Source organism: Suncus etruscus, chromosome 4 (assembly GCF_024139225.1).
Source record: "Suncus etruscus isolate mSunEtr1 chromosome 4, mSunEtr1.pri.cur, whole genome shotgun sequence".
Lineage (NCBI taxonomy): Eukaryota > Metazoa > Chordata > Mammalia > Eulipotyphla > Soricidae > Suncus > Suncus etruscus.
In genome coordinates this window covers 18,343,595-18,356,141 of record NC_064851.1, presented here as the reverse complement: position 1 = coordinate 18,356,141, position 12,547 = coordinate 18,343,595, and the positions used below count along the sequence as shown (strand labels likewise).

The window sequence follows — 12,547 nt, the reverse complement described above, 5'->3', positions numbered from 1 at the left end:
TGCCTTGTCAGCGCTAGCCTAGGACAGACCGTGGTTCGATCCCCCAGCATCCCATATGGTCCCCCAAGCCAGGAGCGACTTCTGAGTGCATAGCCAGAAGTAACCCCTGAGCATCACCAGGTGTGGCCCAAAAACCAATATATATATATATATATATATATATATATATATATATATATATATATATATATATTGAACAAGTTCATTCCACAAATGCTCTGATAACTGACTAGATTATGAATACGAATATGAAAAGTAGCAAATAGATTATTAGATTTATTAAAATGAGAAACTATGGTTCAAAATAAGATCTGCAGTTTCTGCACTTTGTGGCAAATGAGTTTGGCAAACCTGTACTGACTCCACCAACTCTCTGATGAACAATGAAAGCTTTTTTTTTTTTTTACCTGATTCAACATAAATGAAGATTGAATGGGGGCCGGAGAGATAAAACAGTGGTAGGGCTTTTTTTCTTGCATGTGGCCGATCCAGGACGGACATGGGTTTGATTCTTGGCATCCTATTTCGTCCCCCGAGCCTGCCAGGAGCGATTCTGAGCCAACCCCGCCCCCCCCCCCCAAATAAAAGAAATGAAGACTGGAGACAAGATCACATAATAGGACTCTTCTATTTTCATCATGCCTGCATAGCAATAATCTTGTTGCAAGTGCTGCAGAGAAACTATGGGGGCCCGAGAGATAACACAGCGGTGTTTGCCTTGCAAGCAGCCGATCCAGGACCTAAGGTGGTTGGTTCGAATCCCGGCATCCCATATGGTCCTCCGTGCCTGCCAGGAGCTATTTCTGAGCAGATAGCCAGGAGTAACCCCTGAGCACCGCCGGGTGTACCCCGCCCCAAAAAAAAATAAAAAAAAACTATAGTGATTCACAACTATGATTTACAATCATGACCATAGAACCTGGTTTGGTCTTTGGCACTGCATACACTCCTCCTCTCCCCTAAAACTACCAAAAGTGATCCCTGAGCACAGAAGCAGGAGTAAGTTCTGAGCATGCCCAATGTCGTCCCTGCAAACATAAAATGTCTAGAACTTTAAAGAAATAAAAATTCCAAAGGAAAAAATTTTTTTTCTTGTGGGGGAGGCCACACTCAGCAAAGCTCAGGAGTTAGTCTTGGTTCTGCACTCCTGCGCTTGTTGGACTATATAGAATGCAGGGGATTGAACGTGGGTCAGCAGTCTGCAAGGTAAGCACCTGACCTGTTATTGGCTCCCCAAGGGAAATAGGTGTTTTTTTTTTTTCTGACCACACCCGGTGACACTCAGGGGTTACTCCTGGCTATGTGTTCAGAAATTGCTCCTGGCTTGGGGACCATATGGGACACCGGGGGATCGAATCATGGTCCATCCTAGGCTAGCACGTGCAAGGCAGACTCCTTACCACTTGTAGCACCACTCCAGCCCCTGTAAAATAGCTTAATTGATGAAAAAAAAAAAGAAATAATGGAAAAATTTAGAAGTCATAATTCTAATTATTTAAATTAACCAGTTTAAATAAATTAATTTAAGTGATTATCATTTAATTATTTAAATGTAATTAATTGATTAATTAAATTGATCAAGAATTTGGAATTCATAAACCACCCCAACTTATTATTCCTCCCTTTGTAGGAAAAGAGATATAAACAAATTATATTTATTTGGCATGTTGATGTCTCATCAGAAGTATTATCAATTCCAATTTGTATCTTCACCTGTGAACTCAACCTATGTATATATAATTAATTGCCTTTATTTCTCTTTGATATCATAAAGCCAATATATTCCAAACTGAACTCTCATTTCCTAATGCCCTCCACAAACACTCAATGTCTGAACCGTTCTCCCCACTTTCTTTTTCCCAATTGATATTGGCTCCATCCTTTGTATTGCTCAGATGAAAAATCATGGAGTTGTCTTGATTCTCTTCTTTCTTTCTTATAGGTCAGATATCTAATTGGCTTCATTTCTGAACTGTATTCCTAATTTAATCATTTATTACCATTGTCAGTGCTGTCACTTTTTTTGGAATCACTAACATCTCTCAACAGAATTCTTGGCAATTGCTTCTTAGTAGATCCTTCTGCTGTAGTCCTTGTCCAATATCAATTTTCAATCCAACACACTTTAAAAATATAAATGATTTATCTCATGTCACTTGTTTACGCAAAACCCCAGAACGACTCTGAGCTACCTTTGGATAAATGCCAAAGTCCTTACAAGGGCCTATAAAGCTCTCCATGACTTTACTTTTCCACTGACATTCTGTTATATAATCTGTTATGACCATACTTTAACACACTGACTCCATGTTCAGGGACATTTCTCTAATTGTTCTCCCTGCCTGAGATTCCGTTTTTCATATATTTACTTGCTGTTCAAGTGTCCAAGTCTTTCTTGCTTGCTGTTTAAGTTCCTTCCTTCCTTCCTTCCTTCCTTCCTTCCTTCCTTCCTTCCTTCCTTCCTTCCTTCCTTCCTTCCTTCCTTCCTTCCTTCCTTCCTTCCTTTCCTTCCTTCCTTCCTTCCTTCCTTCCTTCCTTCCTTCCTTCCTTCCTTCCTTCCTTCCTTCCTTCCTTCCTTCCTTCCTTCCTTCCTTCCTTCCTTCCTTCCTTCCTTCCTTTCTCTCTCTCTCTTTTTTTTTTTGGCCACACCCGGCGGTGCTCAGGGGTTACTCCTGGCTGTCTGCTCAGAAATAGCTCCTGGCAGGCACGGGGGACCATATGGGAAACCGGGATTCGAACCAACCACCTTTGGTCCTGGATCGGCTGCTTGCAAGGCAAACGCCGCTGTGCTATCTCTCCCGGCCTTCTCTCCCTCTCTCCCTCTCCCTCTCCCTCTCTCTCTCTCTCTCTCTCTCTCTCTCTCTCTCTCTCTCTCTCTCTCTCTCCCTCCCTCCCTCCCTCCCTCCCTCCCTCCCTCCCTCCCTCCCTCCCTCCCTTCCTTCCTTCCTTCCTTCCTTCCTTCCTTCCTTCCTTCCTTCCTTCCTTCCTTCCTTCCTTCCTTCCTTCCTTCTTTACTTTTCTTTTCGGCCACATCCAGTAGTACTCAGGGGTAACTACTGGTTCTGCACTCAGGAATAACTCTTGAGGTGTTCCTGGGATCATATTGGATACCAGAGATCAAACCTGGGTCAGCTGCATCCAAGGCAAATGCCCTACATGCCATATTATTGCTCTGTTTTCTATTCAAGTCTTTCTGGAACACATTGCCTACTCAATGCAATTTACCTGAACTACTTTATTGATTATAACAAATTCCAACCACCTCATAGTTCTTTCTTCTCCTAATTTTTATTATAAAACTGTAATTTACCAAGTTGTTCATAACACAGTCATTTCAGATATTAAACATTCAAACACCAATCCCACCACCAGTATCTCCACCCACCACCATAACCTATATCTATGCAGGAACAAATAAACTTACTTTTGTATTATTTCATGTAACAGCACAAAGGCAAATGAAATTTTCAAAGCTTAGACTAACACAGGTCAATTTGAAATGTTTATTATATCTCTCCAGGGTGTTACTAAAGTCAGTGTCTAAGTATTTCCTAGACAAACTTGATGTTACTTGAACCTTTCTGTGTTATTGTTTAAGCTCCCCGAGCTTGGTATCTTAATATGTAACTTCCCTATCAAATTTTCTGTGAAATTCTTGGACTGACATTACTATAAGTTATTGAGACAGGATAGTAGTAAGTGTAAGTAAGTAAGTAAGTAAGTAAGTAAGTAAGTAAGTAAGTAAGTAAGTAAGTAAGTAAGTAAGTAAGTAAGTAGTAAGGTGTTTGCCTTGCATGTGGCTGATCCAGGTTCGATTCCTGGCATCCCATATGTTTTCTGAGCCTGCCAGGAGTAATTTCTGAGTGCAGAGCCAGAAGTAATTCCTGATCATCACTGGTTGCAGTCTCAAAATCACTGCCACCACCACCAATAACAAAAATCATATCTAGGCAGGTCAGTTAAGAGTCTCTACTCTAAGCCTAAATATACTTTGAAGCAATATTGGTCAGGCATTTTCCTTGCACTCAGCTGACCTGGGACTGACCCTGGTTTGATCCCCAGCATCCCATATGGTCCCCTGAACCTGCCAGGAGTGATTTCTGAGTTCAGAACCAGAAGTAACTTCTGAGCATTGCCAGGTGTGGCAAAAACAAAACAAAACAAAACAAACAAAAAGATATTGAGGTGTTGCTCAGCAGCATGGTCTAGGATTTATAGATCTAAATAAATTTGGTGGCCTGTAAATTTGAATAGATTAAGTAACAAAACTGGGCTGTTTCTGTTGGTGGTGACAGAATTCATCTGCTGTAGTTCATCAGAAAGGAGAATCTGCCTGGCACCCCTTTCTGAGAATGCCACAGAGGTATCAGCCTGGGAAGCATCAGCAGTCATTATTTTCTTTTGGGGTTTGTTTTTTGGATCACACTCAATGATGCTCAGTGCTGATTCCTAGCTCGGCACTTAGGGATTACTCTTATCAGGCCTTGGGGAACCATATGTGGTACTGGACTTTGAATATGGCAGTCAGAAAGGCAAGCACCCTACTCACTATACTATCTCTTCATTCCCCACTTAGTAATCTTTTTTTTTTTTTGGATTTTTTGGGCCACACCCAGAGACACTCAGGGGTTACTCCTGGCTATGTGCTCAGAAATTGTTCCTGGCTTGGGGGACCATATGGGACACTGGGGATTAAACCGCAGCCTGCTCTGGGTCAGCCACGTGCAAGGCAAATGCCCTACCACTGCACCATTACTTCAGCCCCAGACCCAGTAATCTTTGAATAAATAATTGTTGAACAAGAATCTATAGTTAACTGTGTGTCTGTGGTAGCAATATATTTTGCAAAAATTATATGTTTTTTTTTGTTTGTTTCTTTGATCATTGAATTAAAACCAGGCCTCCTGGGGCCGGGTAGGTGGTGCTGGAGGTAAGGTGTCTGCCTTGCAAGCGCTAGCCAAGGAAGGACCGTGGTTCGATCCCCCGGTGTCCCATATGGTCCCCCAAGCCAGGGGCGATTTCTGAGCACATAGCCAGGAGTAACCCCTGAGCGTCAAACGGGTGTGGCCCAAAAACCAAAAAAAAAAAAAAAAAAAAAAACAAAAAACAGGCCTCCTACACATAAAGCATGCTTCAGTCTATCAAATGATTTCTTTGGCTCTAAAATCATGTTTTTATAGCTATAAAGGTTTTATAGCTATCTGTTTTTATAACTGTAAGCTATAAAAACATATTGCTCTATGTTGGCTGTTAAACATCATTACTTTGCCTCACAAGGCCTTTCCTCTGTATCACATAGGACTCTGGGATTTTGTCCTTTCTTGATAGGGATTCCAATATTCTATTGGAATAGAGATCTACCTTACTGCTCTAGTTTATGCTTTATTCTTATCTTAAAGTCCTATCTGCAGACACAGGCACATTGGGACTAGAGGTCTAACATGAATTGGGGAGGGTGGACTCAATTCAGTTCATGAAAGGAATTTATCTTTACCTCTTAGGAAGGCTTGGATAGGTATATAGGGTTAATATATTGCTCCATCTGCCAGAGATGCCTAATTTCTGTACTACCTAATTCAGTTCATACTCCAGAATAGCTGGTTTATTCTGGGTTTTGGCTTACAGGAAGAATAGAAAAGGGTTGTATCCACCTTTAAGGACATGTCCCAGAAGTCACACAAGCCAATTTTACTGTGTCTTACTGGTTCAAGTTTAATCATATATGTTCAGCTCTAGGGGAATGTGGAATATATCATCTTTAGATAGAAACCCCATGTGCACAGGTAAAATTTGGCTTTCAAGGGTCAGAGAGATAGTACAGCGGTAGGGTATTTATCTTGCATGTGGCTGACCCAGGAGGGACCTGGTTCGATTCCCGGCATTCCAGTTGGTCTCCCAGCCTGCCGGGGGCAATTTCTGAGTGCAGAGCCAGGAGTAACCTGTGAGCACCACCAGATGTGGCCCCCAAACCAGTCAATCAATAAAGTTTAAAAAATAAATAAAAGTTGGTGTTCTGGGCCCGGAGAGATAGCACAGTGGCGTTTGCCTTGCAAGCAGCCGATCCAGGACCAAAGGTGGTTGGTTTGAATCCTGGTGTCCCATATGGTCCCCCGTGCCTGCCAGGAGCTATTTCTGAGCAGACAGCCAGGAGTAACCCCTGAGCACCGCTGGGTGTGGCCCAAAAACCAAAAAAAAAAAAAAAAAAAAAAAAAGTTGGTGTTCTTAGATTAAATTTCTGCATGTGCAAGTAATCACTTGCAGAGTCCTACTCTAATGAGTAAAACTGCTGTTAAGAGGTAATCTTGGGGCCGGAGAGATAGCATGGAAGTAAGGCATTTGCCTTTCATGCAGAAGGACGGTGGTTCAAATCCCGGCATCCCATATGGTCCCCCGAGCCTGCCAGGAGCGATTTCTGAGCTTAGAGGCAGGAGTAACCCCTGAGCACTGCCGGTGTGACCCAAAAACCAAGAAGAAAAAAAAAAAAAGAAAAGAAAAGCGATGATCTTAGGAAAATTACCTAATCCCCTTAAGTTTGTTGCATTTGAAAAAACTAGGAACAACTGAATTAAAAAAAGATGGTTTTGAAAAAAAGGGGGAATTATTGGCAGTGAAACAACTGAAGATAGGCAAGATGTCCATCAGGCTGGACTAGAGAACAACTCCAAAGAGCAGGAGTAGGAACTAGATTTAAGCCTAGTAAATATGGGGTATTGTAACAGTTTATACATATTGTAGTAGGAAACTCATGTTTTATAAGACAGAGAGCATGTGCAACTGAGGAATGTACAAAGAACATACTTTGCATACACAGAAAATGGTCAAGAAATATTGTGGGGAATGTGTTTTTAAGTGATAGGAGGCAGATCAAGTAGAGATATAGTTTCCACTGGTGGTACCATCCAGCCAGGCATCTGGGGTCCTTACTATTGCAAAGCATTCTTTTCTTTCTTTTTTTTTTTAAATATGGAACGCTTCACGAATTTGCGTGTCATCCTTGCTCAGGGGTCATGCTAATCTTCTCTGTATCGTTCCAATTTTAGTATATGTGCTGACAAAGCGAGCACACTGCAAAGCATTCTTTTTTTTTTTTTTTTTTTGGGCCACACCCAGCGCTGCTCAGGGGTTACTCCTGGCTGTCTGCTCAGAAATAGCTCCTGGCAGGCACAGGGGACCATATGGGACACCGGGATTCGAACCAACCACCTTAGTTCCTGGATCGGCTGATTGCAAGGCAAACGCCGCAGTGCTATCTCTCCGAGCCCTGCAAAGCATTCTTAGTTGCAATGTTTTATGCATGGAACTCCATCATTAACAGTTTTGTTAACTATGGTGTCTTAAATGCAATGAAGTTTCAAGTTAAAAAAAATGTTCAGGTGCTGGAGAGATAGCATGGAGGTAAGGTGTTTGCCTTTCATGCAGAAGGACGGTGGTTCGAATCCCGGCATCCCATATGGTCCCCGAACTTGCCAGGAACGATTTCTGAGCATAGAGCCAGGAGTAACCCCTGAGCACTGCCAGGTGTGACCCAAAAACCAAAAACCAACAAAAAAAATGTTCATAATGTTCCACCATGACAGTGGGGAGGGAATGGGGGAGATACTGGGATGATGGTAGAGGAAAGCAGACACTTTGGTGGAGTGTGTGGTGCTGGAATGCTTTTCTGATGGAACCCTACCATCAACAGTGTTTGTTATAAATCACGATGCCTAAAATAGAAAATAACTTGACAATAAAAATAGAGTGACATGGTCATAAATGATTGAGTGGCTCTTTTAACTGAGTGATCTGAAATGCCAGTTGAAATGAGATCTAAATAGCTCAAAAATGTTGAGTCAAATACTATCATTGTTTTGAGCTAATATAATGGAAAAGAGAAAGAATTAGTTGGAGTCACTTGATCTGCATCTATTCCTGGCTCTGTTCTCACCTGTTGTTGAGCTTGTGCAAGCCACTCAGCTGTTCAGATCTTTGTTTACTTATTTTCAACAAAGAATGGTACCTTTTCCTTCTCTTTTGGAACAATTTGTTCTTGAAAATGTTTCAGGCAAATAGGTGGGGAAGAAAGGGTTGGTAATTAGTTTTGGAAAATAATAAAACTTAAGAAGAGATTACCCAGCCTGAAGTAGCCCAAAGGCATGAAGACCATATTTCTTTGAGATGTAAATTCTGAGCTCCTTAGAGATGAAAATACAAATAGATTAAATATGAAAGGGTAGAAAATGACATACCAGAATAATAACAAAGAGATGGAGTGCTTTTACAAATATTAAACTAAATAGATTGTTTTTTAATTTTTTTTCAATTTTTCAATTTTTTTGTTTTTTGGTTTTTGGATCACACCTGGCAGCACTCTGGGGTTACTCCTGGCTCTATGCTCAGAAATCACCCCTGGCAGACACGGGAGCAATATGGGATGCTGGGATTTTAATCACCGTCTTTTGCATGCAAGGCAAATGCCCCACCTCCATGCTGTCTCTTTGGCCCTAGATTGTTTTGTTTATGTGCCACACCCAGCATTTCTCGCTGATTGGTCCTGGCTGAGCTCAGGGGTCATCCTGGAAGTGCTCAGTGGCTGATGGGAAGGACTCACTAAGGGGTGCTGGAGCTCAAACTGGGGTCAACTGCACGCAAGACAAATACCTTGAACTTTGTACTATCTCTCAAGAAGCTCAACGAAGAGATTTTAGAATAAAAACTATTAGAAGAGACCAACAATATTTTATCCTGATAAAAGAACCAAGTCATCGAGATGATCTGACAATTAACATACATACAACTAACAGAGAAGCAGAAAATTTGTCAGAACTAAAAAAAGAAATTCCACAATAATTAAAGATTTATGGGTTGGAGCAATAGCTCAGCAGTAGGGTGTTTGCCTAGCACATGGCCGAGCTGGGACCAGCCCTGGCTCGATCCCCAGCATCCCGGGAGAGATTTCTGAGCACAGAACCAGGAGTAACCCAGAGTGTCGCTGGGTGTGGTCCAAAACTAAACAAATTAAAGATTAAAAAACCTGTTTCAATAATGAATAGAAAATTAGAGTCCAAGAAGGAAACAGGACAGTTGAACAACAATAAAAATCAAACTCAACAGGCATCTGTTGATGACATCATACAACAATAACAGACTAGAAATCACATCAAGGATCAGAAATATGACTCAGCAGGAGAATTCAGGGTTCTCAGGCCTTATATAATGCCCTGAGTTCAATCCCCAGCACCACAAAACAAAGAAACAAACAGAAAACCATTTTCTCCTCAAATGCTCATGAATAACCTTCAAAAACTTTATGCTAAATTAGGGCTGAGATAAGGAGTTTAGGTGGCTGACTCCAGTTTTATTCCCAATACCTATTGGTTCTCTACCCATCAGCTCCCAGAACAAAGCCATGGTTCACTGTTGTCTGGGACTTATCCACATACACCCCAAAAGCCATTGTTAAATTTAGAAAGCAGGGCAAGAAAAGGTCATTTCTGTTTGATTTTATTTATAACATCTCAAATAAGCAAATGTGTAATCAGAAATTAGATTAGTGATTGTTAGAATAAATGTAGAAGGGATTTGGAAAATGAGAGCTAGTGTGTTTGGGATTTCTTTAGGGGGTGACAAAAATATTCTGGAATTAGATTGTGGTGACTATCCTATTTTATAATGCCCCAAATGAATTGTTCATTATAAATTGGTAAATTTGATGGCAAGTAAATGATATATTAATTTTTGTGTATTTGCTTTTGGGTCACAGTCAGCTGTGTTCAGGGCTTATTTCTGGCTCTGCACTCAGGGATCACTCCTGGTAGGATTTGAAACAGGGGTCCTCAAACTATGTTCTGCAGGCCAATGTGGCCAGCCAAGGACATTTATCCGGCCTGTCAGGTGTTTTCGCCGCCACTGCCTGTCCTGCTTAGCAGCTGTCTCAACCGGTCCTGGGCAGCACTTTGCATGTGTGGGATGTGCGTGCCGCATTCTCCGACTCCCTCTTTCTTTCTGTCTTTGGACTCCACCTCTCAATCTCTAGCAGGTCCTCAAGCTATGGCCAGAGGCCTCTATTGTTCATAGTTTTATTTTTTTAAACTATAGACTGGCCCTCCAATGGTCTGAGGGACAGTGAAATGACCCCAGTTTAAAAAGTTTGAGGATCCTTGGTTTGGAAGATCATATAGGTTGTCAGGGATCAAACCTAGGTCAGCAGCTCTTTATCCACTGTACTATCATTCTGGCCCCTATGTATAACTTTTTTTTAAAAAAAGAATTCCTCTTTTCATTGCTTGAGAAGAAGATTTAAATATGGAAAGGGAAACAATTTGGGTTAAAATTCATGGTTTTGAACTGGAATTTGAGGTTGGGTATGAATTTATAGCTTTAAATATACAGAGATAGATAAACTCAGAAATAAAAATAGATTTTAGTGTGTAATTGCGTGTGTAAAAGATATTCCTTATCTCTGTCCATAGAAGTGACCTGGCTACAGTGATATCCATCTTACTCCCACAAATTATGCAGCTGAGTTGTGAGGAAATCTTGGGGTCAGTGTATTGGAGTACAATGGCTAAGTCTTACCCCGGAAAAAAATAACCTTAGTGATCATGGCCACACCCTTGCCAGGACAAACTCATTGTAGTGAGAACAGTAATATTTCAGGTCTTGGTTGATTGGTTGGTTGATTTATTTTTGGTTTGGAGCTAAACCTGGCATGAAAGTATAGTCTAAGAGCCCGGGATGCTGGGCACCTAGGAGAAATGACTTTTTTTTTTTTTTGGTTTTGGGCCACACCGGTGACGCTCAGGGGTTACTCCTGGCTATGTGCTCAGAAGTCGCTCCTGGCTTGGGGGACCATATGGGATGCCGGGGGATCGAACCGCGGTCCGTCCAAGGCTAGCGCAGGCAAGGCAGGCACTTTACCTCTAGTGCCACCGTCCGGCCCCAGGAGAAATGACTTTTAAGGCTGGACTTGAAGGCCCAAAATGGTATATTGAACCAGAAAGCATGGAAGTATGTACTCAAAGAACACTATCTACCTCAGGGACAAGTTAATATCAAAGTAAGTAATGAAGGTAGAAAAGATAGTACAATGGACAGGACATTTGCCTTGCATGCAGCTGACCTGGGTTAAATGTCTGGCACTCCATATGATCCCCGAGTCTGCCAGGGTGATCTTTGAACAAAGTGCCTGGAGGAAGCCTTGAACACACAGCATGTGGCCCCCAAACAAAAGAAAACAGAACAAGAAATGAAAATAATGGCTTCGAATTCATGAAGATTATAAACTATGAGTTCACATGGATATAAATCAATAAAGGGGTAAACTAAAAGGTCAGCAGGAAGCTACACAGTCCAAAAGTTTCTCCCTACTCAATACTTACAAACTACAAAAGGAAAAGAAATAACTTCATGGGGCCGGGCGGTGGTGCTAAAGGTAAGGTGCCTGCCTTGCCTGCGCTAGCCTCGGACGGACTGCGGTTCGATCCCCCGGTGTCCCATATGGTCCCCCAAGCCAGGAGCGACTTCTGAGTGCATAGCCAGGAGTAACCCCTGAGCCTCACCGGGTGTGGCCCAAAAACCAAAAAAAAAAAAAAAAAAAAAAAAAAAAAGAAATAACTTCATAATAGAAGAAGCCTGGTAGATACTGATTAATTGGGTGATAAAAAAAATCATCAACAATGGAACAGGTTTAAATAATGCCCCCTAATAGGATGCCATATAAATAACTCAGCATTGCTTTTCTGGTATTCCTGCTGATTATGGAAAATCCAAATAGAATCTTGAGAAAACACCAATTAAATTCACAAGAAGAGACAGTTTATAGAATAACTGGTCTGTCATCTTCAATAAGGGCAAGTTTATAAAATGATAAAAATGTCAAGATGTTCCAAGTACCAAATTGAAGGAGACTTAACAACTAAATGCAATGTGTGACGCTGAGATGAATCATTTTTTGAGGGGTTTTCAGTTATACCTTGGTTCACTGCTCAAGGATTTCTCCTGCTGATGCTCAGGGAAGCATGCAGTGCTAGGGACAGAAACCAGGCCTCCCACACACTCAAACCATTGAGTTTTCTCTTTGGCCTAAACTAAGTTTTTTAGTCATAGATATTTACCCACTAATTTTAGCCCATGAATTTGCATGGGCTCTTTGAATTAGAAGGCATTAATATTAACTGCCTGAATTTGTGTTTTTGTTTTATTATATTTTTTGGGTTTTGGGCCACCCCTGGGATGCTCAGGGGTTACTCCTGGCTATGCACTCAGAAATGGCTCCTGGCTCAGGGATCATATGGGATGCCAGGGATCAAAGCCAGGTTCATCCTAGGCAGCCATGTGCAAAGCAAGCACTCTACTGTTATGCTATCGCTCCAGCCCCAGAATTTGTATATTTTAAATGTGGTGGCATGTTTGTGTTTGTGGGGAAAAATATCATGGTGCTTAGGGGAGGTACAATAGAATTATGACATTCTCAAAGCACTTGACATGGGTTTAATCTGAGGTTATTATTTTGGTATATCTTTTTCTACCCTTTCATATTTAATCAGTGAGGGGGCCTCCAAGACTA

General features: G+C 41.5%; 1 non-coding gene across 1 annotated transcript; it reads right to left on the bottom strand.

Annotated features, from left to right (window-relative positions):
• Positions 1-6,957: 6,957 nt before the first annotated feature.
• Positions 6,958-7,064, bottom strand: LOC126008419 (U6 spliceosomal RNA). Its single transcript, XR_007495751.1, has one exon. It is a non-coding gene; the product is annotated as a U6 spliceosomal RNA (small nuclear RNA).
• Between the last annotated feature and the right edge of the window lie 5,483 nt (positions 7,065-12,547).